The 25,080-nt window shown below is 37.6% G+C and overlaps 1 long non-coding RNA gene across 1 annotated transcript in view; it reads left to right on the top strand.

The window, feature by feature from the left end:
* LOC118881476 overlaps positions 1-21,406 on the top strand; it is a 30,009-nt gene extending 8,603 nt beyond the window's left edge. The window contains exons 2-5 of the long non-coding RNA XR_005016544.1: positions 1,083-1,248; positions 1,865-1,919; positions 10,877-11,043; positions 21,182-21,406. This is a non-coding gene — a long non-coding RNA (uncharacterized LOC118881476). The remainder of the gene's footprint in view (positions 1-1,082; positions 1,249-1,864; positions 1,920-10,876; positions 11,044-21,181) is intronic.
* Positions 21,407-25,080: the final 3,674 nt, after the last annotated feature.

Below are 25,080 nucleotides of genomic sequence, written 5' to 3'. Positions count from 1 at the left end.
ATCGTAATAATAGTTTACATTTATGGAGCACATACTAAGTCACTTGAACCTTCATGACAACTCTGTGAAGTAGGTACTGCTTTTATTCTCATTTTTATAAATGAGGAAACTGAGGCATGATGGAGTTTAATAACCTGCCCAAGGTCACACAGCTAGCACATGGCGGAGCTGGGATTTGTACTCACTAGTGTGACTGCAAAGGCAGCATGTTAATCACTATGTTAAACTGATGGGCCTATGATATAGAGGTGAGGGCTAGTTTACTTGGCCTCTATATATAACACCTTTAATAGCAACTCATGTTTCCATAGAGCATCTGGTATAAGATGAACACTTAAATCAATCACTTTCCTTTTTTGGCAATGTTAGTGCTTTCCTCTTGTGATTACATTTAATATTAGAATGATAAAAAAGATTATAGTCTTGGATAAATCAACAATCTATTTTTCATATGATACAGATGCAGATGAGTCATCAAGATGACAATATTATTAATCACCTTAATATATCTATCACCATCACTTTCTCTAGAATTTTTTCTTTCTCTGTCAAGGAGAAATATGAAATAAAACAACTGTGTCATAAGAAATCATGCAAACAACTCACTGGCATTTTCGGTTTTCATTTAATTTTTTTTGTTGCTGTTGTTAAGATTTCAAATCATACTGATTTTAGTTAGAGGTACAATTTCATTAAGCCACAGTAGCTTAAATAAGGGAAGTTTTTAAAAGGAAGTAAAAAGAGTTATACAAAAACTCCTAAACAGCAGGTAGTTTTAATGAGAGTTATTTCATTAAAAATGAGACATTCTTTTAAGAAAGTCAACCAAAAGGGAGAAAAAAATATGACAGTTAGAGATTTGTGGATCAGGCATTTCAGTAATTAACCACCGAATTTCCAGATGATAATGCAGAAAGCAAGTTATGTCTTGGAGAAATTGCCCTCTGGAGAGAAAGGAAGAAAAGGATTTTGAGTTTGACAGTACAACCTTGTACCAGCACTGTTTTCTTCTCCTGCTGGTTCAAGTAGTTCTAAGCACCCTTCTGTAAATCATCATCTCACATGTATTTATTATCTTCCAGCTCAGTGCACAATACTATCTGTTACACATGGATACCAGCAATAATACATGGGGGGGCTCCGGCAGAAGAGACAAGCAAGCTCTGTGATCATCTGCATTCTGAGTCTCATCCTGCAACGGAGTTTCTGCTCACGCTGTAGTCACCATGGTCAGCAATTAAAACAAAGGTATTATGTTTCTAGTATTTATTCCTCTGTATTTTACCCCTGCAATATGATGTTAGTCATCCAGAGCCACATGAATAGAGAAAATGTTTGACTGCTTTAGAGGAGCATAATGTTGAAGACTTTCTTTCTGCTGTTAGAGTGGGCAAGTCCATAGGACTTTGGTAACCTGTATTACAAGATGCTTGTATACACAGTGGCACTGTTTCTGTTCAGTGGAGAGCTAAAATGCATGAATCTCCCATCCCTTCCAGAATGCTACCAAAATGTTAGCTATTATTGTAAAGAGGGAATCGGACTGTGTGGTACAAAAATTAAGAACTTTAAATGTGTTATATATTGTAGTGATTCTCAACAGAGGCTATAAGAATCACCTGGAAAGATTTAAAAACTGAAGATACTCAGGGTCCATCCATCGGAGAGGCTGATTCAGTTAGTCTGGGGTGGGGTCCAGTCACTTGTATTTTTTTAAAAGCTCCTGAGATAATTCCAATTTGCAGGCAGGACTGAGAGCAACTGGTATGTGGGAAAGAAACTTCAGAACCCAATTGTTGCTGAAGTGCTAGCACCTTGTTAGCTACTTATGAGACTTTCACCGAATCCTTCATCTTTCTTTCAGTTTCTTTGCAGTTTCATCCATCATACAGAGTTGTCATAGCGATTAATTAAACCATGTAAGTGAAACTACCCTCATAAGCATAGAATGCTGTAAAAATATAAAATGAAAAAGAAATGAAAACAGTCTCTGAAATCAAAGAATCCTGAGTTCTCTTGTGGATTCTGACATGAGTTTTAGACCCAGGATATTTGCCAGATATCAAGCATATCCTTTTATATCTCAATTTTATTTCCTTACCTGTAAAATGAAAATAATATATTTAACCTGTAACAGGATAAAGGGGAAGAGAAATACTCCTGTTTTATAGAATTGTTAGTATTAAAAAATCAGAGTGCTTTTAGGGTACAATTTCAATTGTTTTTGGTTTGTTTTGTTCCCTTTCTTCTGAAGTCTTTCTGAGGATCAGATGAGTTAATTTATGTGAGAGCACATTATAACTAAAATTTGCTATTGCTATGCTATTATTATTATAGGTTTTTATTATGCCTCAATTTCTTCAACTGTAAAATGAGAGTATTGAACTAAATCATTCTTAAAATGTCCTCTAAGCACTAAAAATCTGTGATTCTTAAAAAGCAAGAGTTGTACAGCCTTTCTCTTTCATGTGATTCTTATTTAGAGTGTGTGTGTGTGTGCGTGCGTGCGTGTGTGTATGTTTCAGAGAACATTAATGGAAAGAAGTTTCCTGAGTTGTCTTAGCCTAGTATTCAACAAACTCAGTGACTGCATTCCTCTGGGAGAATCCACAGGAGAATTCAGAAGGGCTCACAAACAAGAATCCCTTTCCTTTCTAGAAGCATATGTGTACCTTAACTTTCGCTGGTTTTAAGCTACTCTGTTGGGTGCTGAGATCTAACTTTGTTTCAAGCCAGGAGGCTAAAGGAGCAAGTCCACTGACTACACGCTGCTCTCCCGAACAATTCACAGAGGCCCAACTCACACTGCTGTCCTGTCTGACTCACTTAAAAACAGAGCTGCCAGCCTCTTCAAACAGACTCTGTGGCCAACTTTCTGATGCTAGACTGGGGAGAGGAAAAACACATTTCTGCATTTGTGACAGCATACAAGGGAAGTAGCAGAAAAATGCTGCATTCTGTTAGTAGGTGTGTTTCTGTGCGGCTTCCCTATTGTGTGAATCTTTAAGCTGTCCTCTCCGCTGGCTCATTTCCTTTAGGCTATAAACATGTTCAGGTTTCTCCAATCTTAAAACAAAAACAAAAGGATACAGAAATTAAAAATCCTCCTTCCACCCAATACGGTTTGCTAGCTACAGCACTCTCTTCTTATCTTCATAACCAACACAGTTAAAGAGCTGTCTACGCCTGCTGCCTATATTTCATCTCTTCTGGTTCATTCCTAAATCCCCAGAAACCTGGCTTTGTCTGTAACTTTAGCCAAGGCTGGCAATGAACTCCCAGGTATTAATTTAAAAATGTCAGTTATTCCATCATTTGGGCTCACCGATCACCACTACACCTCTAATTCCATTGGCCACTTCTCTTTTCTCAGACTTTCCCTTCCCTTGTGTTTAAAACACTGACCGCTCCTAGTTCTTCTTCTTCTGTGCCCACCTTTGGCTTCCCTTCAGCATCCTTGTGGTTCATCTGGTTCTTAAACGCTGGTTCCCCAGGAACCTATTCCTGACCCTCCTTCTGATTGCTCTGTACACACTTTCTGGCTGGACTCACCCAATTGCATGAGAGCAGTCACTACCTTCCCAGGTTGCTTAGAAATCAGCCTGAGTGAGACCCATCCTTACACACTGTTACTTCCTTAGGAAGTACAATCTCAGAGAAGCATGAGCGAGCAAAATGGGAGTAAGAACAAATACAAGGGTACAGCTCTCTGCAGCTTTGTGTAAAACACACCTGACTTCTCTGTCTCACAGTGTGCTTCAAAAGATCATAAAAAATCCTATGTGTCAGAACAAACTGTGAAGGGCAGGAAAGAATTTATCCATTGGCTCCCCTCCTATGTTGACCAAAATCTACCCCACGGGGCATCAACGCCTTCACACTGACTTGTGCCATCCAGCCCTTTTGGGTGTTGTCAAGTACATTAGTTTTCTATGGCTGCTATAATAAATTATGACAAATAGTGGCTAAAAAAATCCAAATGTATACCCATCAACAGTGTAGGAGGGTTCCATTTTCTCCCACTATGAAGAACAGTATAGAGGTTCCTTTAAAAAACAAAAATAGAGCTACCATATGATCTTGCAATCCCACTCCTGGGCATAAATCCACAGAAAACCATAATTCAAAAAGAAACATGCACCCTAATGTTCATTGCAGCACTATTTACAGTAGCCAAGACATGGAAGCAACCTAAATGTCCATCGACAGATGAACGGATAAAGAAGATGTGGTATATTTATACAATGGAATACTACTCAGCCATAAAAAAGAATGAAATAATGCCATTTGCAGCAATACAGATGGACCTAGAGATTAACATAGTAAGTAAAGTAAGCCAAAGACAAATACCATATGACATCGCTTATATGTGGAATCTAAAAAGAAAATGATACAAATGAACTTATTTACCAAACAGAAATAGATCCACAGACACAGAAAACAAACTTATGGTTACCAAAGGGAAAGGGAGCAGGGATAAATTAGGAGTTTGGGATTTACGTATACACACTATTATGTATAAAATAGATAACCAACAAGAACCAACTGTATAGCACAGGGAACTATATTCAATATTTTGTAATAACCTATAAGGGAAAAGAATCTGAAAAAAATAAATATACATGTATGTATAACTGAATCACTTTGCTGTATACCTTCAACTAATACAACATTGTGAATGAACTACAATTTAAAAATTCTAAATTTATTATCTTACAGTATTATCTTATTATCTTAAAGTCTAACACAGCTCTCACTGGGTCAAAATCAATGTTATCAGGGCCATTCTCATTTCTGGAGGCTCTTGAGGAGAATCCATTTTCTCACCTTTTCCAGGTTCTAGAATGAAATAGTGCCATTTGCAGCAATATGGATAGACCTAGAGATTATCACAGTAAGTAAGGTAAGCCAGACAAAGACAAGCTGCCCACATGCCTTGGCTGTTGTGGTCCCTTCCTCCATCTTTAAAGCCAGCAACAGTGAGTTGAGTTCTCAGACTGCACCATTCTGAACGCTTCTACTTCCTTCTTTTACTTTCAAAGATTCTTGCGATTACTGTGGTCTCACCCAGAGAATTCGGATAATTGGCAATCTTAATTCCCCTTTGCCATGTGAGGTGACATATTCACAGTCCCAAGGATTAGGACATGGACCTTTTTGTAGAGAGGACATTATTCTGCTTATCAAACCAGGGAAGCCAGATCCCAAGATCTAGTGGCAGCCCCCGCATTAGGAAGCACAGGACCTGGGTATGAGCCAGGTGTACTATTTCTCTGTTTGTCTGCAACCCACAACCCAGAGGCCAGGGTGGGTGAGCCTATGGCTGTGTATGGGCCATGCCAGTCCCACAGTGTCTTGTTTTTCAGAGGCAATGCATGAACCCTTAGTAGGAGAGTAGAAACCCACTGCATGAGGTGTGAGGCACTATTGGTCCTGCCTGTAAATGACATGAGGGATGAAGAGCAGCCACTCTAGTGGACCCAGCTGTTTGATCAGGCAAAATTCTATCATTTCCACAAGAAACAATCTTCATAACACTAATGTGGGGTTCAGTTGAAGTTGATGAAGGGGGTCTATGAAGTTGATAGAAACCTCTCCCTGCAGGGGCTGATGCCACATGATTTTCCTGGGAGGGTCATCACGAGTCCTGAACCGCAGCCTTACCAGTCTGCAGAGGTACAGAGTGTGACTGGCTCTCTATCCAAATCCTGACAACTCCAATTTATGATTACCATTCAGCCTCTCTTCTGGGTTCCAAAGCATCTGTAGGACATTTTAATGCAGATATCCCATAGCTTCAGAGTAGGCTACATTCAATTCAGCATCTTTTCTACCCCTCTAACTCCCAATATCTGCTCCTTCTATAGGATTTCTTTTTTTTTTTTTTTTTTTTTTTTTTTTTGGTGAGTGGTACCTTCATTAACCTAAGAAACCCAAATCAGAAAACTAATAGTCATCTTTGACTCCCCTCTCTGACTCACCACCAACCCATTCCTGACATCTTAAGGTCACCTGACTCCAATTCTCTTCCATTCTTACCATTCCTTCCTTCATTTGGTTTTTATTTTCTCTGAACTTTTCTCCATTCTTCCAGTCATTACTCTTTCCAATCAATGCTTCACTCAACCTCCAGAATTACCTTTCTTAAATAAGTATCTGATCAAGTAATCCCTTTGCATACAAATCTTTCATTGACTTATCAATGCCTTTAGGATAATATTGGAAGTCCCTAGCATGACATTCAAGGCCCTTCATGATCTGGACTTGATTCCACTTTTTATACCCTGCTCCTTTTCTTCTTTTAAACCTTGAATCTTAGCTATATTGAAATACCTGTACTTCCCCCAGTGTGTTGTGTTATGTTATACCATTCTTCCCCTGCTCACGCACTTTTCACTGCTTGGAATGTCCCCTCCCCCAACTTCTCCTGGCTTATGCCTATGCATGCTACAAGATTTGGATTATGTTTCCCGAGAAACATAACCTCACCCAGTCCCCTTCTTGCAATATGGACTCAGTACCCTTACTGGTTGCTCTCATTACATCTTAACATTGTACTTGCTGCACACTCTATGATTATTATTTTTCCTTTGGGACTTATTTTTCTGCAAGATTGTGAATAATTCTGAGAACAGAGACACCATAGATTAATTATGTACTTTTGATTCTCTGGTACCCAATGCAGAATGGCATGTAGAGACTGTTTAATGAATGTTTGATGGATGAATAAATGATCTGGGTGGTAACAATATACACTTATTTTTAATATAATGCATTTTAGTGTTAGAGAGATCCAGTTACCTAATACATTGCTGTTGTTATTATCATATTGGAAGTATGATAGAAATCTAGGAAGGGTTCTATTAAAGGTAGATGATTTTTGACTAGAGCATTTTCTCCTGCTGTTCAAGGACTTCCTCCGCCCAAGAGCTAACATCTACTGTGCTTTTACTATTGTTCAGCAAGGCACTGAGCTAAACCTATTAATACTCACAAGAACCCCCATGTGATAGAGACTATTTTATTCCTATGATACAGGTGAGGAGACTATAGCACAGAGAAAATAAGTAACTTCACCAGGATAATATGGATGAGTCAGAGCTGGGATTTCATCACAGACCCCCAGACCTGCACACCACTCAATATATCATTCCTGTAGCCCGATGATTGCTTTAAAGCACAAGTAAATGTAGGCATCAGGAAACCTGGATTCTAATCCCTGCTTCTTTTTATTAAGCTAGAGAACCTTGCCTTGGTCACTGGGACTCAGTTTCCCTACCTATAAAGATGGGAGAGTTTACTTCTGTTCACTGTGGTCCCTTCTGACGCATATTTTGTTAACTAGATCATGTTGAACTTAGCTTTATAAGCTCAATAGGAAAGGGAATCATTGTATATTTCCATTTTTAAAAGATGGAAAACAAAAACCATGTACCAGAGAAGTGACAAAGGAAGTACAGAGCTGCCCACCACCTACTAAGAACCCAAATGATTTTCAGATCAATCTATGTTAACTGAATTCACTATCACTTTTTAAAACAGTTCGTTATGGAAACAGTTTATAAAATTGCTATTCATCCTTTGTTTGGCCCTCTTGTGTTTTTATCCTTTAATTCTTTTGCCAGTTAGATGAACAAAGTTACTTTCCAGAGCTGCTCAAGCACATCCTTCAGGTGTCTGAACAAGCAGAGGGAAGCCACTGCATAGCGCATTCCTCTGAAGGTTAAGCCCTCCTCCCCCAAGATAGGGAAGATACTAAACACAATGTCTCAAGGGATGCATTCAGGGAAAAATGTGACTCCAAGAGAAAGCAGCCTTTGTTACACAGTATGTTTCTTCCCAATCCCCCTTCTTCCCAATCACCCTTGGTATGAGATCAGGATTATAAATATTACACAAGCAAGCCCCTGCTCAGTCCTGAGCCAGAATGGGAGCATTTCGGGAGTTGACAGCAGTTTTTGTCACACAGTACGCCTCATCGGAATCACCTTAGGGGTGTGTGTGTGTGTGTGTATAAGGGAAAATTAAGTGTATGCAGAAAACGGTCTTTCTCCAATGGAGATTTCTTAATTTTGCAGTTAATTAAATGGTTTTCAAACCATGACCTTTAGTTCAGGTCTGCTCCTAACTAGCCTACATAGCTTTTCATAAGTCTTATCTCTCTGAGTCTCTGTTTCATTATCTAGAAAATTAGTAGTTGGACAAAAACAATTTCTTAAGATCTTTGTAGTTCTAACATTCTATAATTCTGTTTTTGCTAAGGCTTCAGAATTTAAATTTATTCTGCTATCCCAGATATTGCCACAAAAGTCTTTTTTGTTAAGTCAGTTTCATAGAGCTCAGAATTTCATGCTCAATAAAAAACATATGGAAAAAAACACAACCTTTTATTCCTTTCAATCAAGTTTAGAAACTAGAGTGTAGGTGGTTCTCTTGGGTAAACTTCAGTGTGCCCACATTGCCCTGGTTTGGAATTCTCTTCTCTTGGGTCAGAACCAGACCAGTTTTGAGAAGTCAATTACCTCCCTACATTTCATCTGAGTTTGATTTGAATGAGAAAATTGCAGACAAAACCCAGAAAGAATTTTTTGTTAGAAGTCAACAAATTACTGTAACTAAAAGATTGTTTGGTCTCTGAATCAACTTTATTTCTTGTCTTTTTGCTCTTTTGAAAATAAAAAAATCTCACTTCCAGCTCATAAAGGAGCATTAGTTCTTATTTTCCATACATTAGAAGTCAACTGGTAATTCATACAAATTAAATTAGTGATTTTGCATTTAATTTACTGATGACAAACTATAGGATTCAGCAGTTTTGCTCTGATAACATTTAAAATGTATTAATTTCATCAGTGATTTACATAGGGCTTTATTTCCCACTGCTACAGCTTCATTCTCCAAAGAAATGTCCCATGGTTTTTCAATTTGTTACCTAATCAGCACAATATATTCCTCCTTTTCTTCCTTTCATATTGTCTCCTAAATTTGAGACCTCAATATCTCAAGAAATCACACCAAGAAATCTCACATGGTTTTTCTATTTCTGTGAACCTTTAAGGGAATAAACACAGAAAAAGTATTCCACTGAACCAGGGGTGCTGCCTGCAGCCACAGGGGTCTTAAGATGATTGCATTCAAATGAATTTTTTTTCAAATCATGATCCGTGGACATTACAAAAATATTTCCACAAATCCACCTAAAGCTCCTAATATCAATATATCAGAATCTCTGGAGCCATACCAATGACAAATGTTGGAGTTCTGAAAAGAAGTTTCCTAAGGTGATTCCGATGAGGCTTACTGTGTAACAAAATCTGCTCTCGCCTCCCTAAATGCTCCCATTCTGGCTGAGAACTGAGCAAGTAAATTCTTTTCGGGCTTACCTTTCTCTATTATTATTTCCAGGCCAGAGGACCCCAGATATAACGGAGGTGATTCCAGAATTGAGAAAACCTGGGGTTGGACAGAACTCCAGTTTCTTTAAGCTATTACAACCATATGATTTATATCTAGTTAAATCTATGGAAGAGACCCTCCTTCAAAATTTAAGATGGTTTTGGAAGTGTTCCTTTGGCTAAAGGCAGTGAAATTAAACCGTAAATTCAAAGTGCAAATAAGGCATTTTCCCAAACTCAGTTAAGCAAAAGTGCCTATCTCATGGAAAGAAAGGACGGCAAAGAGGATTCAGGAACTACCAAAGTACCCACCACATATGCCCGGTGCTCCCCACTGGCGGTGTGGGACATTTGGCTAAACTAAGAGGATTGACATGGGGGACAAGAGTTTGGGAAGAAATGAAAGTTCACTTGAAGCTATACTGAGAAAGTGGAGAGAGTTTTGCCCGTTTGAGTAGAGATATACACAGTCTAATATGCCCGGCAAGTTCAACAAAAAGAACCCTGCAGGGGAATTCTTTGAGGCCTGCTCTGGGCGAACATGTTTTGAATATAAAATGGAAGGACAAATAAGATCCAGCGGTCTAAAGGAATGAACTAACACTGAAGTCATTCCATTCTAAGTCACTTTATTCTTTTGATCACGTTGTGTTCGTTAGGTCTACCCTTTGACATGTTTGAGTTCTTCTGACACTGAATCTGCGAGGTAATAATGTATGATGTACCACAGCAATCCCCAGCCTGTTTGGCACTTGGGACCGGTTTCTTGGAAGACGATTTTTCCACGGGGTGGGGGTGAGGGGAATGGTTGAGGCGGCAATGCGAGCAGCGCTGGTTCAGGCCGTAACCTGAGTGATGCGGGGGGATGCGGAGCCGCAGATGAAGCTTCGCTCACGCGCCCGTCGCTCACCTCCTGCTGTGAGGCCCAGTTCCCACCGATCCGTGGCCCAGGGGTTGGGGACCCCTGATGTACCGTACATTTTATTCATAAAAAATAAGACATATCATAATATAAATATAAAATATTACCTCTATGTTACTAAATTTATTTTTCACTTATATATGTTCCTTATCAAACACAGCTTCCTATGAATGTTTACATTTTCTTTGCATACTGTTTGATAAAGATCCTGCACTTTTTCCTTAGAGTCTATTTTATTTTGAAAAAGACTCAGATTTTATTTATTTGCTGATATTGTGTGACATTTAAGCCAAACATGGTTTACTAAACCTTTTTTTTAGTTCATGATTTCTGGATTGGTTGCTATTCTGAATGAATATCAGAAACCCTACTTTTTCATTTTTCACTTTCCAAATAAACTCTCTTGACTGATACTATCCTTTCCTCATTTCTCCATTCTGTATTTTGCACTCTCACAATTCCATTATGATTAAATAGAGAAACAAAGATTACAATTTAGACTTAAGTTAACTAGAATCTATACTTCATGAGGGCAGTGACTTTGTCCCCATTTCCGCAGGATCCCCACTGCTTTTGCAGTTACGAGGATGGTGTCTGTCACAGAGTAGTCAGTCAAAAAATACTCTTGAAGGAATTGATTATGAAGAGCACTCTCTGAATCATTTGACCACAAGTGTTCCCAAGGTGGACTCAGCAGTGATGCCAGCCTAGATGGTCTGCACCAAGGTAAACCTGGTGGGATTTTGCCCAGCTGAGATGAAAGCAGTCTAATGAATCCTATCTCAAGGGGGAAGCTAGAGGTCAGGGTCAGTATAAACTATCATTTCCCAAGAGTGTGGATCAAGTGCCACTGCTTGGACTCTTCCTATGTGTTCTATCCTGGTGTTATTAAACGAGCATGTTCTATTCATTTTTAAAGCATGGCCACATAAGAGCTGTATCCTATGATTTCACAGATCATAATGTGGATAAAAGAAAAATCTAAAAGCAAGATCACGTCTTATTTTTGAACCACACAAGTGACTTTTAAAGTATTAAGGCTCAATATTATGTAACAACCTAAATGGGAAAAGAATTTGAAAAAGAATAGAAACATATATATATATATAGCTGAATCACTTTGCTATACACCTGAAACTATCACAACATTGTTAATCAACTATACTTCACTATAAAATAAAGTTAAAAAAATCATCACATTGTATACTTTAAAAATTACATTGTACAATGTAAATATATATATCTTTTATTTTTCATTCATACCTCAATAAAATAAAACTGGAAAAGAATTTTAAAATAGAAAAAAAATAAAGTGTTACTGAGAAAGCAAAAAATACCAGTGAGGTACAATATTTGTGAAAGGAATTAGAAGTAAGCCACTAAGCCAGGTTACTATTTAAAGATTGCACAGTAAATTCTCAGCCCAGGTGATCTGGATATTTATTTCACTGAAAAAACAACGTATGTATGAATTGAACTGTATAACATCATTCTTAAAAATACCTATAAGCCTCATGATGAGCACTTGAAATTTTTTTTTAAAGTTACATATTCTAATATACTATCCAATTACTCAATATAAATAAGGATATATGACACTAAAGTATTTGTATTTTTTTAAAACTCCTTTTTATGGAGCGTGTTTGTGTATTTACTAGAGACTCTTCAGCCTCTGGGATGTCTAACTTGGGACATTTTGGATATATCTCTATGAGGCTGCATTAGTTTGTTATGGTAATTGAAGCCAAAGCTTCAATTTAATACATGGTAAAGAAACATACTTCTTTATTATGGAGATTCAGATCATGGTGTAGTGTTTAAGGAAATTGATTCACAAATGAGAATCCTATATATTGTTTCAGTCTCCTCCACCTTTGACATTTCACGTAGCCTTGGAAAACCACCCCTGCAGTTTGTCCTTAGTGCCTACATTTGGAGAATCTTTTTGCTAAGTAAATTCCAGGAGTCAAGTCAAGAGAGTTCTGTGACAAGTTTCTGTTTGAAACCGGCACAACAAATTCTTGCCATTACATAAAAAGGTTTCTAAGACTTAAAGATTAAGTATACCCAACCAGCTGTTCCAGATGTGTCAGATTATTATCAGTCTGTTTATGACAGGGAGCAAAGGGAACAAAAGGCCTCCTTTATGGGCAATTTGCAATACTCAAATTTCTAAAGTCATACTGTTGACTTTTCTGTGATTGTAGTATACAACTTTAAGCCAAAATAATGTATGTTGGAGAAAGACCATAGCCAAAAGAACAACACAAGCCTACTCTGTACCACATGTTTCAGTGCATTCAAAATATCACAAAAGATATTTTAAAAGAGTGAGATAAGTGATAAAGTAAAAATCATAAAGTTTCACTCGGAGTTATGTTTAGAAAGAGAGCAAATGTTGTTTTCCTGTGTTAGGAACTCCTACTCATCCTTCAAAGCGCCATCTATTGCCCCTGGCCTGTTTTCTAAAGTAGAGGTCCTAGGAAGAGATAATCACTTCCTATTTTGTGATGTCCCTATTCTTTGTATTTTTGCCGATTATAGCCATTATGCAGCTATTTATTTAATGTCTTTCTCTACTTCTACTGTGGTGTTACTTGAGGTTTGGGATTAAGTCATTTATTCCTATTCATGGCAACATTTTGCCTAGGACACAGGAGACACAGCTGAATTTGATTGACTTATAGAACACACCACAATTTTATATAATTGGGCTCATGGACTGTTGCCTGTAACAACTGCAATAATGATACCTAGCATTTGCCTTGCTCAAGCTGCTTTGTGCAAAACTGTCCATTAGAGCAGGCTTATAGATCCAACAGCAACATACCACACCCCTAAGTCAACTGTGAGTTGTTGCCCGTGTTGAATTTTATTGCTCCTGATGGACTGCATTTTTCAATATACTGCTTCCCACATCTATGGCCCTATCTCTAAGAACAGAAAGGATATGGAGGGCTTACTTTCCTAGTCAGAAATGTTATTTTTCAGTATAGTGAGTCCTACAAATTTTAGGACCCTTGAGTCTATGAGAAAGCATCTTTTCTATTAGTTTTTCCTTAAGTACTGATGAGAAATTATGGTGCAATTCTGTCTAGGCCCTCACTATGGAAATAAAATGGATTTTGAAAGCTCTGCTAAGTACCAGCAGCTTAGCACTGTTTGGAGAAGATCTGGAAGGATCTTTCAGGTCTGATTTAAGCCAACACTGACCTCTGAACTCTTCAGAGATGGTGTTTATTTCTAGTTTCCACTACCACTTACATTCAGATGACTCAATCTATGTGTCAAGTCCTAATTGCTCTCTGAGCACTAGACCCTAAATTGAACAATATCATAAAGAAACTAATCCAGAGCTGATTTAATCTTCTCTTTCCCAAAGTCAAACATCTTTAAGATGTTCCTGGAAAAAAAGCCAATTTTGCCTCTCAAATTTCAGGCTAACGTTATCACTCCCTGGCTAGAAAATGCCTTCCATGTCCTGCAAGACTCCCCATTCCTGTTAAAATAAGCCCACCACCCTTGTAAGAGAGCCAGTATGATATTTGTTAAGGGTAGACTCTGAGGCCAATTAGATTGGGTTGGGGTTGCTGGATAAAACACAGGACACCCAGACAAATTTGAATTTTAGGTAAATAGTAAGTAATTTTTAATGAAAAAGTAATTTCTAATGAAAAAGTTCTTAGTATAAGTATGTCCCATGCAATATTTTGGACATACTTATACTAAGAACTTTTTCATTGTTTATCTGAAATTCAAATTACACTAGGTGCTCTTCATTTTAATTTGCTAAACTTGGCAATCTTAGATTCTGCCACTAACATCTACCCTTGGAAAGTTACCTAGCCTTTCTGTTAAGGCTGTTCAAGGATTTAAATCATGTAACAAACATGTTAGAACAGTGCCTGGCATATGGTAAGTGTTTCATAAATGTTAGCTGATTTCATTATTCTGATCATCTAGAGTAAGGGTCAGCAAACTTTTCTGTAAAGGGCAAGATAGTAAATATTTTAGATTTTGCAGGCAATATGGTCTCTTGTTGCTACCACTTGACTCTTCTATTGTAGGGCGAAAGCAGTCTTAGACAATCCCTAAACAAATGGGCGTGGTCATGTTTCAATAAAAATTTATTTACAAAAATAGGCAATGGGCAGATTTGACCCATGGACTATGGTTTGCCCCAATTTAGATTAAAACCATGTAGTAATCTTCTACTACTCCTTACTGCATCCACTTCCTTTTATTAAAATACTTGTTATTGTACCCATCCCCTTTCATTATAACATTTCCTATTTTAAAGAAACTTTTGATGGATCATGACTGACTACCTACTTAAAAATTCTAACACTACCTAATATTTATAGAGTATATCTCATATTTAAAGTGCTTCATATGAATATATATAGTGATATTCTAATTATATATGTAATTATACATGCACATATATAAAGCTTCACAACAGCATCATGAACTAGGTTAATAAAAATTTCGCCCTGATGTTCCTTGGTTCTTTTCTTTCATAGATTCCACTTTTCTCCTATGCATTACCTTTCACTTTCGCCCATAATCCCCTGCAAGTCTCCTGTATTGCAATTTACCTGGGCAATTTGCTATTCCCTAAATATTCCCCTGACTTTCATCTTTATGGGTTTCTACATGTTCTTCCCTTATCATGATATGCTTTCTATCCCCTCTCTCCTTGTCAACAGATTATATAGTCATAGAATGAGTAAAAACTTAGAAAGATCAAATTGTTAAAAAAAAATACCTAGAGGTTGTCTCTACCTTATTTTTTAATTGTGTGTGTGAATATATGTATATGTATGTATATGTGTGTTTGTGTGTGTATTCCAAATAGTTTGCACCTTTACCTTTATTCACTTTGAAGTCACATTACTTCTTTGTCCAATGCTTGGGAAATAAGATACCAATGTGACTAAGACCCAATTTGGTGTCAGGTTTCTTGATTCCACTCTGATTGCTGTTGTCAATGAGTGACTTGTTGCTCAGCACACTAATAGCTCTTCAACGAAGCAGGCTTAAGACCAGAGAGAGGTGTGTTCTTTAAAGAAAAAATTTATAACAGTTGAGAAATTAGAAGCCCTCTCTTATTATTGTATTGCTCTCCTTTCATCTTTAGCCTTCTGATGTTTTCATTTTCTTCCTTCCTTGATGCCCTGAATGTATTACCATTTTAATGAGATGTGGCTATGTCCATCCCTGGCCAATAATTAACTTCTTCCCCTCTGTCAGACTGTTAGCATTTTATGGCATTTCTAGCTTCTGGGAGTTTAAGTGTAGGGTCTAAGTAAGAAAGCGTGTATCACTGGCACAGTTTCTAGGATAAGGTGCTTCTAAATCATCAGTGAAGAATTCCACTTAAGAAGTCAACTTCAGATAGATTCTGGGGATGGGGAAACAGAAAGAGCAAGGAGATAGAGCCTCCAATACAAAGGCAATTTTTGGCCAGCTTGGAAGAAGTACGATGTGACTTAAATAGAAGATGAGGCAGAGGAGAAAATTACCACAACAATCACCATCAGACATATAGTTCCAGAGTCTCAAGTGAGACAGGATTGAAAACATTAATCTATAATCCTTCTCATCAGAAAGTAAATTTCACAAAGTGGGATATGGAATAGATAAAGTTCAAATTTCCAATATAGAAATCCTATTTTTCCTCCAGAAATATATGTGGAGATTTTGACAAGTTTTGCCAAATGGGTGCACGTGTTCTGTACCTCCACACAACTCAGAAAACATTGATGACATGACATCTTGAAACGGTTCAATTAGGCAGCTCAAAATGTCTGCAACATAAATTATACAACAAATACTGCTGAGAGAGTCTCCAGTTTGGTTTTAAAGTCTTGCCAGTCATATTCCTTTTCCTTCTTCAAATGGCTGTACTTTTGCATGAGTAACATATTACTGTTTCTTCTAAGCACACCTTAATGAAATCTTCCTAGCGTTCTGCCATTACCTACAGTTTTAAAAACTAGGGTTTCAGAATATTTCAGCAATAAGGAGCCCAGTTGTCTTCATCTGCTCAAGAGAAGGTTTAGAAGAAGAGAAGCCATTGTACAATCAGGTTCTGCTGCCTCATCCACATCCTAAGACCCTCCTCTGAAAGGTGACAGCTGAGGAATAGAAATGATGGTGGAGTCCATTCATTCCAACATCCCAGCAGCAGGTTTGGCTGTAGTTTTGCTATGAGGCCATTTCTACAGTCTCAGCTTTACAGTCACTGAAAGCACCACAGTGCTCATCGACCCCCAAGACTGGTTTCTAGCCTTTCTATAAATTCTGTAAGCTTTTAGTATTTCTCAAGAATATTCTCTTTTGCTTAAGTTAGCCAGAATCAGTTTCTCCTGCTGCAACCAAGGAAACCAGCTGGCAGATCCTAGTTGGTGGTTAGAAACTGCCGAGAAGTATTTACCATATTCTCAGGAAAATTCTGTGTGTGTGTACATGTGTGTCTATGTATGTGTGCATGTGATGAAGACAAAAATGAATACAGTGATACTTTCATCTGGCAGTTGGAGAAACTAGCATACAGAGGTGAAAATTTTTTCATGCTATTCTCTACTGAGGAGGCTAGCTACCTCTCTACACTTCTATGCTTCCCCGGCAAATTATAGGGAAAAAATCCATGGGAGATGCGCTCTACTATGTAAATGTCTCTTCTTCCCTTTTGAAACACCACCAGAATCTGTTAGCAGCATATTCTTTGTTCTTAATATGGCATATAGTAATGATAATTTGCAGTAAATTAGTAGCTTGTTGCTTGCCGCTAAGGCCAAAAAGATGGTGAAATCTTACTAGTGGTTACTGCTCTAGCCACATTAACCCATTTCAAAACCTCCTTCCTTATTCCTGTCTTCCAAACATCTCCCCAGTATTGGAGAGTTGTGGTTCCCCTGGAGGGGGTGTTTTCATCAAACCTCCAACTTTTCTAGCCAAACTGAGTCTTCAAAGACCTAAGCCCAAAACACAAAGGAAATAAAATTCTAAACTTAATCATCTTCTTCTAATTGCTTTCTCCATCTCTTCCTCCCTAACAGTTTGATTAGAGCAGTCTTCTACTTTAAATGGCAGCTTTTTTCTGGAAAGCAAAATTACTTAAGGAAGGAAAATAGTTAGGAGTTCTAGATTCCTTTAAACTTTACCACTAATTGCTGTGTAACTGAGTGACTCAATACTTGTAGAAAATGGGAGTGAAAATATTAAACATAAATGAAAGTTCCCTAATGGGCCACTGAGTTGCAATTCAAAGAATACTTGAAAAACTCATGAGTGCCTTTGATTTAAAGTGGAAAATGGGAGGTAGGGAGGACCTAACCATGAAAATATTTATGTAAAAATCAAAAAAATCTCTGCCTTATTAGCACGAAAAAACAACTTATGAAATCACCTTAATATCGTTTGTAGAAGCATGTAATAAACACATTATTCTTCAGGAAATTCCCTAGAGGATATTGGCAAAACTGGGCGCTGAGCCACATTTCAAAGCTTTCTGCAGTTATTTCAGGAAAGAAAGAGCAATAGACCACTCCTTGCACTTCTAATCCCTAAATGCATCTATCTCCGTGTTAAACGTTTGACATATAAGTTATTTTAGTCTCATTATGAATACTTTAACATGGAGCATGCAGTTGTATTATGTTTATATGTTGAATGTAATAATTCAGTAATAATGACCTTAAATGCACAAGAACAAAATTGCTAAACATAAATTATATTTTTCTTAAAAAGGAATTTTGAGATGTTTTTCCATCATGTTTCTTCCTAATTTTTTAAATATGTTTGGAGGTGTCATGAATACCCAAACTCCAGTGAAGCCCTAAACTTTAACCTGTATGAGTTGTGGTAGAAGGTAAGGAATAGGGGGGAAAAAGGTGACCACTAGATCATCATTCCTTTGACCCCAGCTGGTTGCAGGAGACAAACGTGAGACAGGCTGCCCTGGTCAGACAAAAGCACAGCATGCTTGCAGGAGCCTCAGTTAGCAACAATGATTACTGTTTCAAAGGGAAAAGAAGGAGAATTACACAAGCAAAACATTTTCTAGGATGTTCTTCTGATAAGTATGATCAGGGAATGCATTTTGGGCATTAATTACTTTGTTACTCAACCATTTTCATTCGAAAGTTCTTAAAAATGAATCTTGCTCCATGTTTACAGATGGTGGAAGAAAAAAAAAACCCACAGCACTTTATTCTCATTTTGGAAATTTTAATTTACACACACACACACTGCACATAGGTTCTGATAAGCCATAAATAGCTCTCTGTCTTCCTCCCCTCATTTTTGTTCTCCCCTTCTTCCATGTTAATGAGACTTCAGCTGAGCACATTTTCCAAGCTTAAATTAGCAGTGGCCATATGACCCCTCCTCCTCCTCCTTCTTCTTCTACTTCTTCTTTCTCTTACTCTTTGATTCTCTCTCCCTACCTGAATGTAGTAAAATTAACAAATAAGTATGAAGCTGGGAGTATGAATATAAGGGAGTAAGGCAACTGATATAAGATAAAATTAGAGTTTTGGGGGAAAATAGCGGCCCTCTCATTTGTGTCTTGTGAGGATTATTGTTTTTACAGTGACTTCCACACCTTTTATACACAGCATCATTTTTAGACTATCTTTTCTGGTTAGCCTTGATTGCCAAGTTAAACTGTAAATTAATTATGCTGGTAAACCACTACATAAACAACATCTATATTTTTTAAAACAGCTAGAAAATTGATACTAAAAAGCACATGCTGAGCAAATACTTGATGGTTAATTGATGGTTGATTGGTCTTATCAATGGACCAGAAGAAAGGCTAATAGATTATGGCTGTAAAAAGAAATTTTCCTATAGAAGGTCAGAGTTCAGGAAGATTATATTTTAGAAGAACAAGTTTTTCATTCATTCATTCATTCATTCATTCAGCAAAGAGCTATTGAATTTATTGTATTCCATTTAAAATATTTGATCAGAGAGTAAGATAAGGATGAAGAATAGTTTCTTACTGTGTCAGGGTAAATCCTGGAGACTTACCCTCAGTGGTTGTATTAAATGGGCTTCTGATTTAGAAAGTGACTTTCTAGGGCAATGTGGCCCCGGGAGTATGAAGCTGTCATGTGTATTATCAGAGATGGTCGCTAAAGGTGGACTAGGGGCAGCCATTCATATGAGAAGCACTGGCCATCTCAAGAGTCACAGCTGGGGAGGGAACTATGGCAGCCTCCAATGAAACCACAAAAGCTTCCATGACAGAAAGAGTCAGTATTAAACATCAGCCAAGTCCAGAGGCTATGAAATCATCTTAGGATGGTACCTTTCAAAACTGAAGTATTTTCCTGATGGCCATTTTAAAACCATGTTGGAGGAGAGAGCAGATAGTGAGAAGGGCTGAGGAGAGTGAAAACAAGTGAGGAGGCCAACTGCACCCTCCTCGCTGAAGGCCTGTAGCCTACCTTAGCCAGTCCCAAGTGGGGGGGAAAGGGGATTGGGTTTGAGGTGTTGATTAATACTGGATTAGACACTTTATAACTGCTGAATTGTGACTATACTTAAAGAGACAACAGGGTCTTTTATCACCCGGATATTATGAGAAAACTTATGAGATTGCCCAAGTTTCTATCCTGTGGCAAGATGTGGACAACTTACACCAAGGACATTTACAGGGTTACTGACAGAGAAAATTAAAGATGCTTTTCTGATGACTCCCTAAAAATTCTGCTTGTTCAATATTTAGTACATGAGCACACTGCTTCATTTTCCTCTTCTCTGATTTATTCTTCATACCCTCTCAGTTGTACCCATACCTTAGAAACCACAACAATGCTTTTCTCCACAGCGAAGACAGCACTCATTTTCACAGCTTATAAACTTACTGTGGGTGTTAATTATGAAGCCACACAAAATTTACACAGCCCCAGATCTCATAGGACCTGGCCCGTGTGCTCAATATTCTATCTGCAGCATATAAAACTGGCTGGGAAATGTTTTGTGAGCAAGAACTTTGAGGAATTTCTTGAAATGTTTCCTGAAAAAGAACTTTGCTTGACCTTCTTCTAAATGCTCCTACTCAGCTCCATGGATTAGAATTCTTTAAAAAAAAAAAATTGTATCTCTAATTACTTCACTTCAATAAGTAATTAAAAATGAAATATAATGTATACAAACAGGATTGGCTGCTCCACTGTGACCCAAATAACTATTATGTAAGCAAAATTAAGTTTATTTCTTTCACTTAGCAGTTGAGCTTTGACAGCTCAAGTCTGATTGATGGCTCACTGCATGGAATGCCCATGTTCCTTCTGTCTTGCTTTACCATCCTTAACACAGGGTTTCCATCTTCTGATCTAAGAGAACTGATCCAACTCAGTCATCATATTCAGATTTCAGCTAATGGGGGGAGGAAAAAGAAAGGGGAGGACAGACTCTTTTAAGTATAGGAACCCACAGTTATAAGTATCATTTGTATTCACACTCTATTGGCCAAAACCTTGTCACATGGCCACTGCTAGTTTAAGAGGAGTCTGGGAAATGTGCTCAGCTAAAGTCTTATTAGCATAGAGGAAGGGGAGAGCAGATAATGGGGGAATGCCCGGCAGTCCCTCATTTATATACAAAGACTTTAAAAAAGAACTTTATGATAAATTTCATTTCAAATTCCATGCCTGTTTTAGAATAGCTCCTATAGAAAGTAAAGCCTGGGCAAGAATTAAAGTGCTGATGCTTGGACTGGAAGGTACTGACCAAGGGTGTTGAGGGTGAAGAAAAAATGGGGAAATGAGTCACGGAAAACGTCAAAGCAATAATGTGCTTGAATGCATCACTATGGTTCAACATGTATCATTTCCTCATTATACAGGACTTCTCCAAAGAGTTGACAAGGAGAAACTACATCTCAGAGCAGTCTACAAGTGGGAGAAAGGAAAGAAACATCTGCCTGTTTCTCACTTTCCAATAATCAAGATTTAACACACTGGAAGCAAATTCTCCTGAACTTCTGAGTTTTCTCAGCTGGCCCCATCAAGGATGAGAGTCAATTTGGTATAGTTGAAGCAATAAAAAAGATAGAGAAAGAAAAGAAACAGTTGAGGAACCTTAAGAAGGTGCACAACATTTGTATCTAATATAATACATTAAAAGGAAGAAATCTAATACTTCATCTCCATTCCTGATGTCTCTTTTCACATGGAAGGGTTTCCATCAGAGTCATAGAGTCCATTAGAGTTATTTTCGTCTTTCTCCCAACTTTCTCACTTACTCAACTCCATGGAAAGGGGTGTGACTTATCCAACAGGTAAATCTGGGTATAAGAACTGGGCATATGTGGCTCAGCCACATCCCCACGTTTTTTTGTGATTTGCTGTCTACAGAATGTATGTTCTCCAGTCTGCTTGATGCCATGCTGTTAACTTGGCGGTAGAGGCCCTGCTCCTGGAGAAGCTGGAAGGCTTGCAGTTGTCTGATGATGATGATGTCTATGACTGGCAATGTCAGCTTCATTCTGAGGTGGAGTATTGGGAGGTCTGTTATTGCCTTGGAATTAAACTATACTCTCCAGTATCTGTTTTATCAGTAGTAAAGCTGATAATTTTATTTCCACCTGCCTTACCCGCTGTCTACCTCAGAACCTATATTGGATAAAAGGGAGTTGATCTATTGGTTCACTAAAAATTCAACAGAAAGAAAGAAAAAAGACAACAATCATTTTCTCTATAGACTGACTCTTTGTTGCTTTTTAAGAGAGGAGGAAATTATATATGGTCATCTTATTTTTATTATTACTGTAGCTATAATTTATTGAGACCATAAGGTATGCTAGGCACTGTGAGTACAGTATTTCATTTAATCCTTACAACAGACTTGAGGGGTTTACAGATAGGCAAGCTGAGACTTATTTCTAAAGATTCATTAATTCATTCAACACATATTTATTGTCTACCTACTATGAGCCAAGACTAAATGAAAAAGCGGGCAGGATTTACCCTCATGTAATATAGAGTTTAACTGAGAGGCATATATTAATCAATTATTCATATGAAGAAATGTGCAACTGCAACTGTGATTAGTGGCATACAAGAGAGATACAGGGCTTAACATGTGAAATGAAAAAGCAGCAACTAAATTGGGTTCTGAAGCACGAGTGAGCATTAATTGAAGGTAGTGTGTGCATATTGTGGTTGGCTGGGGGATAGGAGTGGCAGGAAAGGATGGAATTCCAGACAGAGGTAACACCATGTACAAAAGCCCTGTGGTACATAAGGCAGCATGGAGAAACGGAAGATCCTTTAAAATGGCCAATATGGCTGCAGTGAAGAGAGTGAGAGGAAAACTGAGTAGAAGCAAGCCCAGGTGTACAGGGGCCAGATTGTATTTTTAGACTCATTAAGGCATTTTTACTTTATTCCAAAAGGAATCTAAAACCATTGAGTGGTTAAAAAATGCGTTGTGATGCAATGATACTTGTTTCAATTATAATTTGGAGAGTGGATCAGAGGAAAGTCAGAATGGATGTTTTTAATCAGTCAAGGAAATTTTGCCAGCATCCAGGTGAGACAAGCTTGTGATTATATGGTACAAAGATGTGTATAAATTTGAAATATATATAAAGAATAGAACAGATTATATATGAGGCATGAAGGAGACCAAAGTGTCAAAGATGGCACTTAGGTGTCAGGATAGGGTGACTAACCAAGAGTCAAGAAGCTGGTGTGTCTATTTACAAATCCAAACTCTTTCCATTATAAAATAACAATAAACATTTCTGCTTCAGAACAGAGCTTCACTTTGATAACCCAGTAATCTGCTTGACCAGGTTTACGAGGAGAGATTCTTTCTCTCCTTCTTGTTTGCAATAAATATCTACCTTTTAAAAGCATATCCAGAACATTTTCCTTTAAGAATTTTCTAAAATATATGTTGCTGAGATAAAAATCAATACAAAATTGCCCTGTCTACGGTTAGACACTTGTCAAAAATCATATAATTACTCTGAGTTTCAGATATATCCCTTCCTATGGTAATTAAATATTTCTGTGAGAACCAGATACATTTTGTGGACTCAGAGGACAGAACTATTTAATGTGACTACATTTTTGAATATTTGGTGGGATTTTTCATATTGACAAAAGTTCTAGTAGCTTATTAGTGCCTTATTAGTGAATAGTAAGAAAGAAAGGAAAGGTGTAGTTAACCAAAGGCTGGTTTTGATTTAGTGGATCCTATTTTTGCATCTTCTTTTCTCATACTGCAGATCCCTAAGACAGATATAACTTTACCAAAATACCTATTGTGCTTTGCAGCTGTGTGATGGACGCTTTTCCAGTTATGGATTCACAAATATCATGTCTTAGCTTAGCTAACAAGGCTTTTTTTTCTTAAATGAGGCAGAATAGTTAAGTGAAAGTCCCTTAATTTGAGCATGAGTGCTCCATTCCAATTAAGCTTGAAGAATCAAAGAAAAGAGAGTTGATTTCATTTTTTTTTCTGAAGTGAAAGTAGGCAGCGCACTAAAAGATGAAAATGATATAGTAGCATCTGCAAATCACACATTTTTATTTAGAACTTAGGTCAAATATGAAAAACTTTAAAGGATACTATGAAAAAAATGAAACTAATACACAATATATTAAGGTATTAACAAGTAGATGGGACAGACACTAGCCAATGCACCTGCTGTTTACCTTAAAATTGAAAATGTTCAAAAGCCGCCAACAGCACCATTTCACTATTGGCAATAATGTACTGTTCATGGCGATGTAATACCGGAAAGTTGTGTACAATTACCATCACTTTTATTAATGTTTCTTCCGATGCTGTTGATAAAGAAAGTCAAAATTTCTAGAAATAATTTTACTATCTGAGAAATAAAGGCCTATAGCCAATTAATCCATGCAACCACCTGTATTGCTGGCTTAGTCCTATTCAGTTAATTACCATTGGGCCTAATTAGTCAAGGGTATTAACCAAGGTAGGCTAGGATATGCTGGGGAAATATTTTTACTCAGGAATCTTAGCCACTGTACACAAAAAGCATACATTTCTCACTCATGCTACATGTACAGCTCTGGTTGGGGGTAGGTGCACATGGGGCCACTAAGGGACTCAGGATGACACTGATGCAGATATCTTGTGATGCTGCTACCCCCAACAAGTAGATTCCAGGGCCTGCCTCTCAGTAGTCTAGACCTCCATCATTTCCCTTCCTAACCAGAGCTAATCATCCAACCTCAACCTAACTACAAGGGCCGCTGGGAGAAACAGGGAGCACACAGACTACTTAGTAAGCACTACTGTATTTGTTACACTACATTAGTCGGTCTGTGCAATATAAGATTGGCCAGATGGCAAACTTTGATTGAAATTTTTTTAAAAAAGAATTTGAGCATGATTTCACAAGAGGAGTGTTAAGAAGGTTCAGCATTAAAAAGAGATTCTGTCTAGGCTGGAGAAGGGGTGCAATGGGCATGGTTATTACAGAAGATTGTTGTAAAGTAGTAGAAGAAAATGAAGTAGTTAAGGGAGGAAAGAAAAATAACAGTCTAAGATTCTGCACTCATTGAAGCAAGCTAAGTAAACCAATTAACCAAGATGACCTTGAAAGAATAAGAATAAATGAAAACTAAATATAACATCTTGAGAGCCTTGGTGTCCTCATGAGAAGTTTTGACTTCACATGGTGAATCACTGGATAATTTTGAATAATGGAATGACATATCTGTAGGGAAACCAAGGCTATTCCAACTATGGCATTTTAAACTG

Source organism: Balaenoptera musculus, chromosome 1, assembly GCF_009873245.2.
Source record: "Balaenoptera musculus isolate JJ_BM4_2016_0621 chromosome 1, mBalMus1.pri.v3, whole genome shotgun sequence".
NCBI lineage: Eukaryota > Metazoa > Chordata > Mammalia > Artiodactyla > Balaenopteridae > Balaenoptera > Balaenoptera musculus.
The sequence above is the reverse complement of the archived record's forward strand: the minus strand, read 5'-3'. Positions and strand labels throughout refer to the sequence as shown.